This window comes from Sphaerodactylus townsendi, linkage group LG02, assembly GCF_021028975.2.
Source record: "Sphaerodactylus townsendi isolate TG3544 linkage group LG02, MPM_Stown_v2.3, whole genome shotgun sequence".
NCBI classification, from domain to species: Eukaryota; Metazoa; Chordata; class Lepidosauria; order Squamata; family Sphaerodactylidae; genus Sphaerodactylus; species Sphaerodactylus townsendi.
The window spans coordinates 144844205-144857503 of NC_059426.1; the positions used below are offsets into that span (position 1 = coordinate 144844205).

At 45.7% G+C, this 13299-nt stretch overlaps 1 protein-coding gene across 14 annotated transcripts in view; it reads left to right on the forward strand.

The window, feature by feature from the left end:
• Nucleotides 1–13299, forward strand: part of NRXN3 (neurexin 3) — a 1536364-nt gene that overhangs the window by 167573 nt on the left and 1355492 nt on the right. The window lies entirely within an intron of this gene.

The following is a 13299-nucleotide window of genomic DNA, read 5'->3' on the forward strand; positions in this document are numbered from 1 at the left end:
CGTATGGATCGGGCTACAGTGGCCAGGTCCAGAGCAGTGAAGGGGAGCGTACCGCCGGGCCTCGACGCAGGATGGAAAAACGCAACCTCGGTTATAAGGGCCACCTGGGTCTCCATTGAAAGAGAGACCTAATCCAGGTGGACCCCCTGTTGCGGACGGAGGGGGGTCGGCGCCACGAGGTTCCCTCCCACACCGGCGTTGGAAATCCCTTCAACCCCTCCCCCAAGCACGGCTGCCACAGAATCTCCGGCTCTCGATGGATTAAGCTGGCACCCGTTCTGTTGCAACCAACCAGCAACCGCCTCCAAACAATGCTGTAGAGTCAAGAAGCGGTGATCGCCTCCCTCCATCAACAGACACGAGCTGAGTGTCATCAGCGCATTGGTGACAGAGATCAGCCCGCTACGCATCAACTGAGCAAGGGGTCGCATATAGATGCTAACAATGGGGACAACAATTCCCCCTGAGGCATCGACCATTATTGAAGCTGGCACCTCCGGGAGGTTTATCCTCATTGACCACGGCTGACTTCGCCTCCGAAGAAACGAGGCAATCCATTGAAGGACACCGCCCCGGATCCCTCGAAGCGGCCAGGCGGTGGGTCAAAAGGTCATGATCGACCATATCAAACGCTGCGGCAAAGTCCAATAGCAGCGCCGATCCGCCTCGGCCTAGTTGCATACGAAGCGTGTCTGTGACAGCGACGAGAACCGCTCTCGGTCTCCATGCCCAGCACGGAAACCGGACTGGAAGGGGATCGAAAGTCGATGTGTCATCCAGGAAGCTCTGAAGCTGCTCTAACACTTCAATTACCTTCCCCAGAAACCAAAGATTCGGTGACTGGGCTGTAATTGGCCAGATCCCTAGGATCTAATGATGGTTCAGGAGTGGGCGGACCATCGCCTCCTTCAACTCCACCCGGAAAGACTCCCTTGCTCAAGGGAGTCATTGATGATCTTTCAACAGGTGGGGTCAGTAGTTCTACCCGGCAGGTTTTAAGGCCAGGAGGGGCACGGATCCAGAGGGCAGGTCGTAGGTCTAACAGCAGCCAAGGCCCTGTCAACAGCGGCTTCGGAGAGCAGGGGAGTAATAAACAGGGACCAGAAGATCTACGGGGCGAGCCTCCAGCTTCACTGATTGTAGTCAAAGTGGAGGGTGGTCCTGGCGGAGCGACGATTTTTTATCTGCAAAGAAGCTCATGAATGCCTCACAGCTAATAGTCAATTGAGGGTTTGTAGAACCTTCTGATAAGGAGGTCAAAGTTCGAACTATAATGAATAATTGTGCCGGGCGAGAGCTGGGGCAGATGCGAGAGAGGAGGAGAAGAAAGCCCTCCTCGCCTCCTTCGCCGCCATATCTCATAGGCTTTCATATAAACGCCCTATAAGATGTTTCCTCAAGGCTGGCCACACGCAGATTTCCTCCACACTCGCTCTAGTCGCCTGAGTACCCGCCATATGGCGCAGTTCCTCGGTGTACCATGGAGCCTCGCCGTGAACGGGGACGCAGAGGACCAGAGCAACAACCTCGATGGCTCGAGAATTCCAATCCTCCACCTGCTCATCGAAAAGTGCCGGCAGGTTCAACCTCGCATATATTCAGGAAACTCGCGTGGATCCATAAGTCTCCTCGCTGGCGGGTATACCGAAGCCCGTCGCCTAGACTGGAGTAGCGCGGCATGTCCATCCCAACCTTCGTGGGCATAATGGTCGAACAATGGCACTCTCGTCGTAACAGAGTGATACCACTGTTAACCTCAGACCCGAAGACCAAATTCAGCGTAGACCGGCTTCATGAGTGGGGCCAGGACATTAAGGAGAGGCCTAGCGTCGCCATGGATGACACTAGGTCCGCGTTTGCATGAGGCGAAATGGACATGGACGCGAAGTCACCCAGGACACAAGCCTGGGAAACCTCAACGCCCAGTCCGCCACCACCTCCAGTAAGTCGCAGGTTGTCCCCCCGGTGCGCTTTTGAAGGTCGGGTACACCAGTAGGGACAGCCAACCTCTCCAAGGCCAACCACTCCAGGCTGACACCCATGCCGGTGATTCTCCGGGACGGGGACTGCCCTGAAGGGAACGGAATTCCGGATCTAACATTGCCACACCGCCGCCCCTCGTTCGCTGAATTGGTGGGAGGCACGCGAAACCTGGTGGCGCAGGTCTCGCCTGGCTTTATGGTCTCACCCTCATCACATTCCAGGTCTCGGTGACACAAGCTAGGTTCCACTTTGCAGTTCCTCGAGAAACTCTCGAAGAACCGTGGTCTTATTATTTATGGACCTGGCATGGATTAACACTGTGGGGACGGGTATCCCCGAACCACGCCATCCTCGCTCCTAGGGATAGGTCGGATAGTCAGAGTTTAACGGTTATTATCCGGTGATCTCGTTCGTTGTCTATTATGCGGCCACCGCCTACCGCTATATTTACCCCGTCCCATCAGCACTGGGATCCCCAGCCCCGAACTAGGTGCCCCCATTTCTCCCTAGTCCCCCTCTATCTCCTAACTTAGCCCAACTAAAATCTCCACAATGAGTAGGCTCAGACCCACTACTAACTAACTAACTAATTCTACTATGGCAGGTCGAGCTATTTAGTTACCCTACCCTACACAAGTATAACAGTCAACTACTCACTATACTAATAATAATAATCAACTACTCACTATGTTAATAATAACCTACTACAGCTAACTGTCAAAAGGTCATGATCGACCATATTTTGGAGCAAATTCAGAAAAAAATACTTCACTACTAAGCAATTTGAAATGTTAATGAAGGAGTTCCATTTCTGGTGATTTTAAGGAGTTTGATGGATTAGTCAATTCCTTATCTGAAATATTTTCCATTTAGTAACAAGAATTTTAACTAAGCAACCTACTTGGTATATTTTCTCTTTCTGATTCTAACATAGAATGTCTACATGTAAGCATTTTACTAACAGTGATTAGCTGCGTCAGGCTGATTACACAGGGAACACTTACTTCAGGACTCTTCTGCACAGTGGACTTTCAGAGGGCTCTTCTCACGTTTATACATGAGGAAGCAGTAAATTGCCTGCCCCACAGCTTTGTTGAAGTCTCAACCATCCTCTCTTTTTACTGCTTCTCTTAACTCCACCCATCAACAGCCTTAAAGGCACAGATCTTGCTGATATTCTCTTCCCTTTCCTTCCCCACTACACTTTCTCTCATTGCTGCTGCTGCTGTAGAGAGAGTCTTTTGTAGAAGTTAAAGTTGTCTGAAGGAAAGATTTAAAAATTCCCTCCTGATCATTGGACAGCGCAGAAGCAGAGTGAGGGGAATGGGGGAGTTCCTTTGCAAAAGCCATATTTTTTTCCTATAGTGACTCATGACATTGTAATGCTGCAGCTGCTGGATTGTCATTCCTTTGCTAAATTAATGACCCAGAATGGTCTGCTGATATTTTTTCAAAGGGTGCTAATTGTTAGATGGCCCCCATGATGATTCTGTACAAGGACCAATCAGAGCTTGAAGGATGTAATTCCTCCCAGCTAAGGGAAGGCAGCAAGTGTGTCTGTATTTTCATGTGAGGAATCAGCTGTATCAATGTATTGATACAAGCATTTAGAGAAGCAGAAAGGAGTCAGCAACAGGAAGGAGTGCAAGGGGAAAGCTTCCAAAGCAGTGCAAGGGTGTGGGGAAGGTGAAACTAGGTGGGCTGCCTGTGCGAGGAGAGAAGAGGTCCAGGGCAAAGCTGTGCTCACTGGCAAACCTGTCCACTCTGGCTGTGAAGCAAAATTAAATTAATGCTAGAAGTGGTCTCACTTGCCACAGGGAGAAGAGAAAGTGAAAGTGGGACTTTAGGAAATATGTTGATACAAGACGTTTTGCAGCGATGCACATTGCACAGCAGATGTTTTGTGCATAATCAGCCTCAAAGTTCAGAAGTCAGGGTTTTTACCCAAGTATCTTTGGTTCTCCTTCTCAATAGTCACTCTCTTTCACATTAATTTTCTGTGTGCAAGGGAAGTGAATAATGGGGTCTTCTTCTGTTTTCCTTCTCTTGCCTAAGATTTTTATTTAAACCAGTGTGACTTTCTTACTAATTTTCTCCTTCAGGTATTTTGCTATCCATCCACCAGCTTAAACTTGTGCAGTTCCATCAGGCAAGTTTGGTAGATGTTGATCAGTGCATGAAATCAGTTCTTAAATGGCTGCAAAATTGCCTGCCTTCAGACTGTTTTGATCACAAGGGCTTTCAAGTGTCAAAGTCATTTGGAGAACTAGATAGATAAAATGCATGAGCACTAAGCTTTTTCTAGGATAGAATAAATAAATGTTTTTTTCAACTGTGTGCTTTGCCTTTGATTGTGATTTATTAAAAGGGGGGAGGCAATGATATTAAATATTTACAAGAGTGATTCAGTTGTATAATCTTGTACTGTTTGTCCCTGTTCAGTAGTGAAACCTGCTACTGTTGAAGGAAGTGCCATTAACTGGTGACACTGTGTAGGTCACTGCCTATACAATGTTGAAGCAATTTATAGAGAATAATGATGCTTTCTATTGGACCCCTGCTCTTCTCCACATTTTTGTCTCCTTTTCCAAAAATAACTGAAAGGAAATATATCTCAGGACTCACTTTCTCACTCTTTCGTTCCCTTTTGACTGATCTAGGAAGCTGGGAAACCTGTTGTAAGTTTTCCTTGATTGATGCATTTAAAAGGGAAAAGTTGATTCTCTCTCTCGCTCTCTCAGGAGAACAGCTTGTTACAGCTGTTTTTGCTGATATTCCAGATGGACATTTCTCAGAGTTGTTCAAGTACTGGAAGGGGCTTCTTATGAATGGTTTCACTTCTCAAACTTCAGGCTTTCCGAAAAGAAGAGAGGACAAGTGTTTGACATCTGGTTTCTAGTTGGTGTTAGTTAGATGGGCCTAGTTACTATGTGGCTATGGTGCTAAAACCTAATTATCTTTGGTGCTTGGTAGATATTTTGTCTTTGGTTTGTTCCTTTAATTTGTGATTGTTGATTAGTTATGATATCATGATTAGTTGTAACTATTAATCACTTGCATATATTTGGGGAAATATCAGTTCAACAGGCAAGGATATATTAAAATATTCAATACAGGAAATTGTTGCCATAGAACCTCATAGAATTGTTATGAGGAGAAAATGGAGGAGAAAACGATGTAAGTCACTGTGGATCTTTGTTGGGAAGGCAGGTGGGATGTAACTGAAATACACAAATAAGGAACAGAATCACATTGTGCAATATCAAAACGTAATGTGCACAATGGGTGTAAGCCAGGATCTTACATGAAAAAGTGGCTTTTGTTTTATCTTAGATAGAACTTGTGGATGGCAGTCTCTAAAATGGCCATCATGGTCAGACTTGTGAAAAGTCACTGGTTCAAGAGAGGAGTCTAAGCCAAGTGATTTTCCAAGTAGTTAATAGGTAAGAAATGATGCCATCATACACAAGACTGACAAACATAGAATGTCATTGAGTTAACCAGCAACAATTTTAGAACTTGTGATGGTGAGGTTAAACCAAAAACTACTTGGATGGCAAAAACTACTTATGTCTTCTTGAAGTATTTGTTTGTTCAAATGGTTCATAATTTGGATTCTTCTTTTTTATAAGGTTATTTGGGTCCTTCTGTGAAGAAAACAGTCTAAACACACAGTAAGACAGGGCACCCTGGCACTGTTACCAGTAGTAGAAATCCGATGGGACAGAAGCCCAAAACCTCTCCCTCTCCTGCATCCTGTTGCAGACAAGTAGAGAAACTGAAAGCTTTTTAAAAGGCAGTCCTTTCAAGTCAGATCAGGGACCATATGTGACATTGAATGAGGGACAAATAACAAAATAAGAGACTGGGATAGGTATACATTGGAAACATGTTTAGTTTGGGGAGATGAGCTATTGCTGTTCATTATTTCTAGCCATATTTATAGCTGCTAAGCATGGTAGTTTTTCTTAAATTATTCTAATTTTAGATGATCTCATTTTCCAATGTGTTCAGAGGTGAAGCACATAATTTCCAGATATGTCTTTAAAAAAAATATGTTCCTCTCTCCACCTCTCTCAGCTATTTCTGCTTCCCTCCCAAAAAATTGATTAAACCTTGTATTGATTATGGTTTAGCAGAGCCCCTGGAATGAGTGTGTATTTTGTTTCAGTTCTTGATTTCCTTTTTTCTCCCAGATCTATGTGACTCTTTTGGTCCCTTTGAATTAAAAGTGTGATTACTATAGCATTATTTCTAAAATGCTGGCAAAAGGGAAGAGGGTGGATGGCATAAAACAACTATTGAAAGTTTCTGTTGAGACAGGGTGAGAATTTTAAATGGAGAAATAAAAAAGGGGAAGAAAGAACTTGAGAATGGCAAAAAGATACAAGAAAACCAGCACCTCTGCCCCATTAGGACTCCATGTGTTATAGAAGCTGATTCAGAAATTCAGGACTGTGACACTGAAAAATGATAATGTTAACAAAAAAAAATTGTGAACTATGGCTGTTTATTAACTAAAAGAGCAGTTGCTCCATAGTGCAAAGGAAAAGAAAGAATAGTAATGTGGAATGAAAATCTAAGTTTGGACACAGACATAGACAGGACATGATAAAAGAAAGCCATTACAGTAATATAATTTAATTTAAAAAGTGATTGAGATGCTATCAAATCACAAGAGAAATAAAGAAGCAGCTTGCAAGGCAGTGGGGTAGCTATGGCAAATGGAACCTGAGGAGGACTGTGAATTTTCTGCCCCGTGCCCCACCCACATGCACCCTGCCTACCACACACCCCACACCCCATGCCCCACTTACCTTACCAGAGAGATTGAGAGCATGCCCATGGCCCACCAGGTTGGCTGACAGCGCAGGCGACATCCTGGGTGGTGCATGCATGTCGCACCAAGGCTCAGCCACATCCCTCCTCCTTCTTGGGCTTGATATTGGCTGGGCCTGGCGGGGCGAGGGGGGAAGGAGGAGGGGCGTGGTGTGACGTCGGCTGGCCTGGTGGGCCGTGGGCATGCTGTCCATCTGTCTGGTTGCAGGCCTTGTCCCGGGCCACGTGTGCACGTTGCTCCAAGGCACAGCCACACTCCTTCTCCTTCCCAGAGCGTGGCTGGACCTGGGTGCAACATGCAGACACTGCCTGGGCAGGCCTTGGCCCGGGCTGTGCATGCACGTCACACCGAGGCCCAGCCATGCCCTCCTTCTTCCCGGAAGTGTGTGGGGCGATTTTCCACTTCCACGTGACTCCATGGGGGCACCTGGGGCTTTTGTCCCTGGATGTCCCCGTGGCAGCTATGCCACTGTTGCAAGGTGACAAAGAGGTAAAACTGGAGAGAGGAGAAAGAGAACAAGAAGAGGCCAAACCATGAAAACAAAATATAAAAAAGATGAGGACAAAAAGCTATGGAACCAAAATTCAAGCAGGAACTCCATGAAGTTGGCAGATGGAAAGAGTAACAAGTCTGTGAGAGTCTTGACAAATTCCAAGGAAAAGGATGGGTCTTCTGAGGTGTGGGAGAAGAAGTACACTCTCAACTAGTTCAAGTCCCCAGAGGAGAACCCATCTGGGAGCAGTTTCCTTCAGTCTTCTGTTCTGGCATACAATACGAAATGGAAGCCTTAGAATGATGAGGGATTTCTGTTTGAATGCTGCCTTTCCACCCTATCAGGGTCCACAAGGTGACAAACATAAAAAACCACAACATTAGAACTTTCGAGCAATTAGAAATAGAATTTAAATTATTATTCACTTAAAACATATAAAAGCACAAACGCTAGAAAGAGGGCCAGTAACTGCTATTAGGAATATGCCAGGTGAAACAAACAAACAAAGAAAGGTTTCATGTGCTCGCAAAAGACACCAATAGAAAGAGATAGATGAATCTCTCTTGGGAGAGAGTTCCATAGTTTTGGTGCTGCAACTGAGAAGTAGGTAGGTTCATATGGGAGGATGTGATCCTTAAATTCTGTTGGTCCTGGGCTATAGATTCCTTTAAAAATCAGTACCAGCACTTTGAATTAAGCCTGGAAGCAAATAAAAAAACCAGTGTAGATGGAACAAGGCTGGAATGATATGGTCCCTACAACTTGTTCTAGCCAACTCTTTCTGCTTTAGCTTCTGGGCAGTGCTCAAGGGCAGCCTCATGTAGAGTTCATTGGAGTAATATCTAGTTACCTGGGCATGCATCACAGTGGCAAGAATTTTTTGCTCAGGAAGGGCCACAGCTGGCTCAGCAGCTGATGCTGCTGAAAGGCATTCCTTGCCACCATTGCCACCTGTCAATCCAACAGGAGACTTGGGGCCAGGAGAACCCCAAACTGTGAATCTGCTCCTTTAGGGGGAGTGTAGTCCCATTCAGAAGAGGGGATAACCCCAGTGGGGTCACATGTCCCTGGACACCAACCATTTAATCACATGGGGGCGCAAAATCGCCCACACACTCCTCCAGAGGAGAAGCACTCCTGTCCAGCACTCCCCCTCCATTGGTCATAGTGGCCCCTCTGGGCTCTCCCGGCCTGCTGCAACCTTCCTGGGTTCAGCAGAGAAGGAGGAGAGGGCCCGCAATGATGAGCCGTCCCATGGCTGTGGCCCCTATGACCCAGCCGGCTGTGGCCCTGAGGGAGCCTGGAGGCTTATGGCAGTGCCTGAGCTAGGCCAGGAGTCCCACAACTGGGCACGCTGCTCACCTCTCAGGCTTGTAGCTGGCCTGCAGGAGTCATGTGTTCCATCACTGAGCCACAATCTTGTGGCTGGTGTGGGGCCAGGCGCAGCTGTTGGGGGCACCTCTAGGGCGCCGCACCATCTGACTCTTGCTCTCGTCAGAGAATTGGAGGAGGAGTGGGGCCCACAATTATGAACCATGCCACGGCTGCAGTCCCAATGGCCCAGCTGGCCGTGGCTCTGAGGACACCTGGAGGCTGGTGGTGGCAGCGGTGGAACCTGAGCCGGGTCAGGAGCTGCGCATTTCACCACTGAGCTGCCCTCGGTCCAACTGACTCCAGCTCTGGGCAGAGGGACAGAGGAGGAGGAGCAGGGCCTGCAATGATGAGCCACACTGTGGCTGGGGCCCCGCTGGCCCCAGGTAGGAGAGAAGAGGCTGCTGGGGGAGGGAGCCATTGGGGGAGGGAGGCCATAGCAGGCTGAATGGCCAGCGTCCAGCCAAGAGCCCGCCGAGCTTGAGGAAGATGGCAATGAGCTGGGCAAGTGGAATCTGCCCCCCCCCCCCCCATGGAGCCTGGGGCAAGAAATGAGTTTTCCACCAGGCGGGAGTGGGGCACAGAAAACTTATTTTTTGCCCGGGCTCTATTTTGTGTCAATACACAATACGCAATCTGGATAACCCATTTCCTGGGTCAGACCCCCCCACACACACTAGAACCTCCACTTTGTATATATATCTCAGCCTTAGAGTCTTCAATGTAGAACAAGGGGAAGGGACTGTGGCTCAGTGGAAGAGCCTCTGGTTTGCATACAGAAGACTCCAGGTTCAATTCCTAGTGTATTCAGTTAAAAGGATTTGGTCGAAGGTGATGTGAAGACTTCAGCCTGCGTCCCTGGAGAGCCACTGTCAATCTGAGTACAGGACACTGAACCTAATGGATACATTGTTTTGATTCAGTATAAGGCAGCTTCATGTGAGTGACCAAAACAAACAAAGGGTCTGTTACGATTTTCTCTATGAGAAGAAAATCAGCTTGGAGAAGGCAATTTTGAACAGAAAAATGACTGGAAAAACCCCCGGCCATGTCCCACCATCATTTCCTTGCCTCAACCTGTGAAATTTACTTTTGTTAATATATGTAGTCAAACTCATCTTCATGTAAGGTCTAATTTGGCTCCCATGGTTTTCCAACAGTATCTTAATACTTGGTGAGATTAATCCATTTCAATCCAGAAGGCATTTCTTATGAGGAAGAATTTCTAGACTGAAGAGATAATATTAAAATAATATCTTGTTATAGTCATCTGTTCTTCTCATGAGTGCCTCAGGGCTATATCACACTGGATGTTTTTCCTGAGTGAGTGTTCAGGTTAATGCATGTAATGTCCATGTCCATGTCTGATTTGTGGCATGTATCATTTTGGAAGCTCTATCTGTGTGGGGAAGATATTTTGTCTGATATGGCCTTCAACCATGTCCTTGAGGATATGCTTTTAAGGAACAAGAAAGATTGTCACCACAGCTCATTCTATACTTAGAGTTTCCATTGAGTACCCAACAAGCAGGCCCGTTAATCTTAATTACCTTCGTGTTTGGTATTGGTGAAGGACAAATTCTGACTTCCTTTCTTAGTTAGGAAAGTAGAGTGAAGCATGGGGTAATTTATTTAATGTTATGTATTATTTATTTTAAAATAACTATATCCCAGCTCCTCAGTAGTGATGTGGAGGAAGTTTGAAAGATTGAAACCCAATACATGACAAAAAAATAAGTACAAAACAAACAGGTCCACACTGAAACTAAAACACCCAGTTGTTAAGAGAATATTGATTTAAAATCCCTTCACAAACCAATAGATAAATCACAAAATTCAATCTAAATGACAATGCAGAGCCACTGCAAGTCTACCCATATGTATGTGAAGGATAAAGGAATCAACCACACTTCAATAGCGTTCTCCCCCTCACCTCTTCATGACAAATCAGCAAAAAAATAAACCTAATAAAAAGCCTGGAGAAAAGGAACCATATTTGACTGGCTTCTGAAGCTCAGGAAGTTAGGTAGATGATGAACTGTGGAGGGGCAGTAGTGTTCCAAAACTGAGGTAGCACAATGAAAAAGGCCTTGTTCCTTGTCGTCACTCAGATAGACACAACTAATATAGCAACAGCAGCTGGTCTTAATTGATCAACAGGTTTGTATTGGAGAAAGATTTCTTAGCATAGATCTGAGCAAGAATATTGAAGGATCACTGTTTGACTTGCTTGCCTGTGGAGAGGAAATAAGCCTTACAGTGAAAGAAGAAAAAGAAGAGTTTGGATTTCTACCCCCATTTCTGTCCTGTAACGAAACTCAAAGGGGGTTTACAAGCCCCTTTTCCCTTCCTCTCCCCACAACAGACACCTTGTGAGAGGTGGGGCTGAGAGATTTCAGAGAGAAGCCTAAGGTCACCCAGCAGGCTTTATGTGGAAACAAACCCAGTTCACCAGGTTAGAGTCTGCCACTCATGTGGAGGAGTAGGGAATCAAACCTGGTTCTTCAGATTAAAGTCCACCTGGTCCTAACCACCTCACCATGCAGAGAGCAGTAGTTACTTAACTGTTTTTACTTTGTGCTCTCAAAATCATCAGTCATAGCTTGAAATGTCTTCAGGTGGAATGCCTTCTCCTTGTTGGCTTGCTCTGCAACCACAAATCATCTCCTATCCTGTCCTTAGGAAACGGCTCACCATTGTCTGTACACTCAGTATCATGTCAGTAGTAGGGAGGGGGGACATACTGAGGTCCATCCCAGTTGTGAAATAATTGTGTTTTTCCCCATCACATAGCAAACCACACCTCACAGTAAAGTGGGGAGTGACAAATTTATTACTTCATAGTGAGGAATCCTAAGTTCTCACCAAGGTGCCAAAGCGAAAGGTATTCAGGTGACTTCCTTGGTGGTCTCCCATCCAAGAACTCACCAGGGCAGATCCTGCTTAGCTTCTGAGATCATGAGATCAGGCTATCCTGGGCCACACAGATCAGGGCATCATTCAGATAGCTCAAGGAAAGTGTTCTGTGAAATGGATCTAATTGATCTCTATCTGGAGACCTCTCTGTCATGGAAAAAACATTCACTCACATGCATAACACATGCAACTGGTTCCTTCTTGCAGCACTGCTGGCTACCACTGAGACTCTAAGGGCCATACTAGACATGACTTGGGCCATGGGACCAACCTGTGGCTACCAATGCCATTTTAGAGGGGAGTTTGGACATTCAAAATTGCTACGAGGAACCAATCCTAATTGGGCCCATGGGGCAGCAGTAGCAGGTGACCTGGTTTTTCTCTCCCTTGTATTTTACAATGCCAAGAACTACTAGTGGGGTGGGGGTCTATTTCAGCACTTTAAAAGGCATATGGGTGGGGGACAAGATTGCCTGTTGCTGCTGCACTGCAGACCCAGTCAGAATTGTACTCTTAGCAATTTTTAAATGCCTAAAGTCTCTAAAATGATGTTGGTGGCTATGGGCTGGTCCCATGACAGCTGTCACATCTAATTTGGCCCTAAGTAAGCTGCTGACCTTATGATTTCTCATACATTCTTTGGGCTAGGCAAGACATGATACTAGCCATCCATGCTAAGATTCCCTGGTGTGTAATTAAAAAGTAGAATCAGGTTTGCAGTACTGAAAGGATGAAAGGTAAACTCTCCCCCCTGCACCCCTTCCATAATTGGAAATGTCCTCCCCCCTCAAGGTTGCTTTAAGCCCCAGGAGGGAAAAAAGACAGGTAGCCATGTTAAGCCCCTCTTTTTTTTTTGTTCCTGGAACTTAAAGCAGCTGGGAAATGATTTACAGCTGTGGAAATGGCATGGGGGAAATTAACCCTTCCTTCTCCAGGGCATGGCAGGTGTGCCACCAGTTTCTTGTCATGTATAGTTTGGCTTTTATATATGCTAAAATCATAATGTCAAATGAAAATAAACACTTAGCTTTCAGATGCAAGTCATATAATACTTCCTGGCATCTGTGTTACCTACAATGCCAACAATAGTAATCTAATTATAATCTTTCCTTCTAAATTTTGCAATATATGTATTGCAGACTGTACTATATATTTAGAGCCTGAGTATACAGCTGCTTAACACTTCCTTCTACTGTATGGGCAATATCTGGTTTCCTGAATCCTTCTCCCATCTCTTCCTTAACTGATCCATTTTCCTTTTTTAAAAAAGCTTTCTTTATGTACAATATCATGGAAGGATCTCTTTGATTTTTGTTTTATACTTCACGTTTATCCCTAATGGAGACTGAAAGCAGCGTGCAACATCATCCCCCTCCCTCCATTTTATACACACAACACCCCTGTGAGGTAGGTCAAGCTGAGATAAAGCGATTGGCTCAAGGTTATCCAATAGGCTTCCATGGCAAAAGGGGAATTCAAACCTGGGTCTCTCAGTTTGACACCCCTGCACAATGCTGGCTGTATTGTTGCCCTTCTCATGGCAAGGACCTAAATCAATAAACTGAAACTCCAGCAATTAGAGAGCAGAGATCTGAAACTCCAGCAATTAAACATTCAAATAAATAAAGCCTTGTCATACCCTCTGAAATGAGAATGAAGATCCAATATCCATCCCACTGCATAATCCAAAACCAGT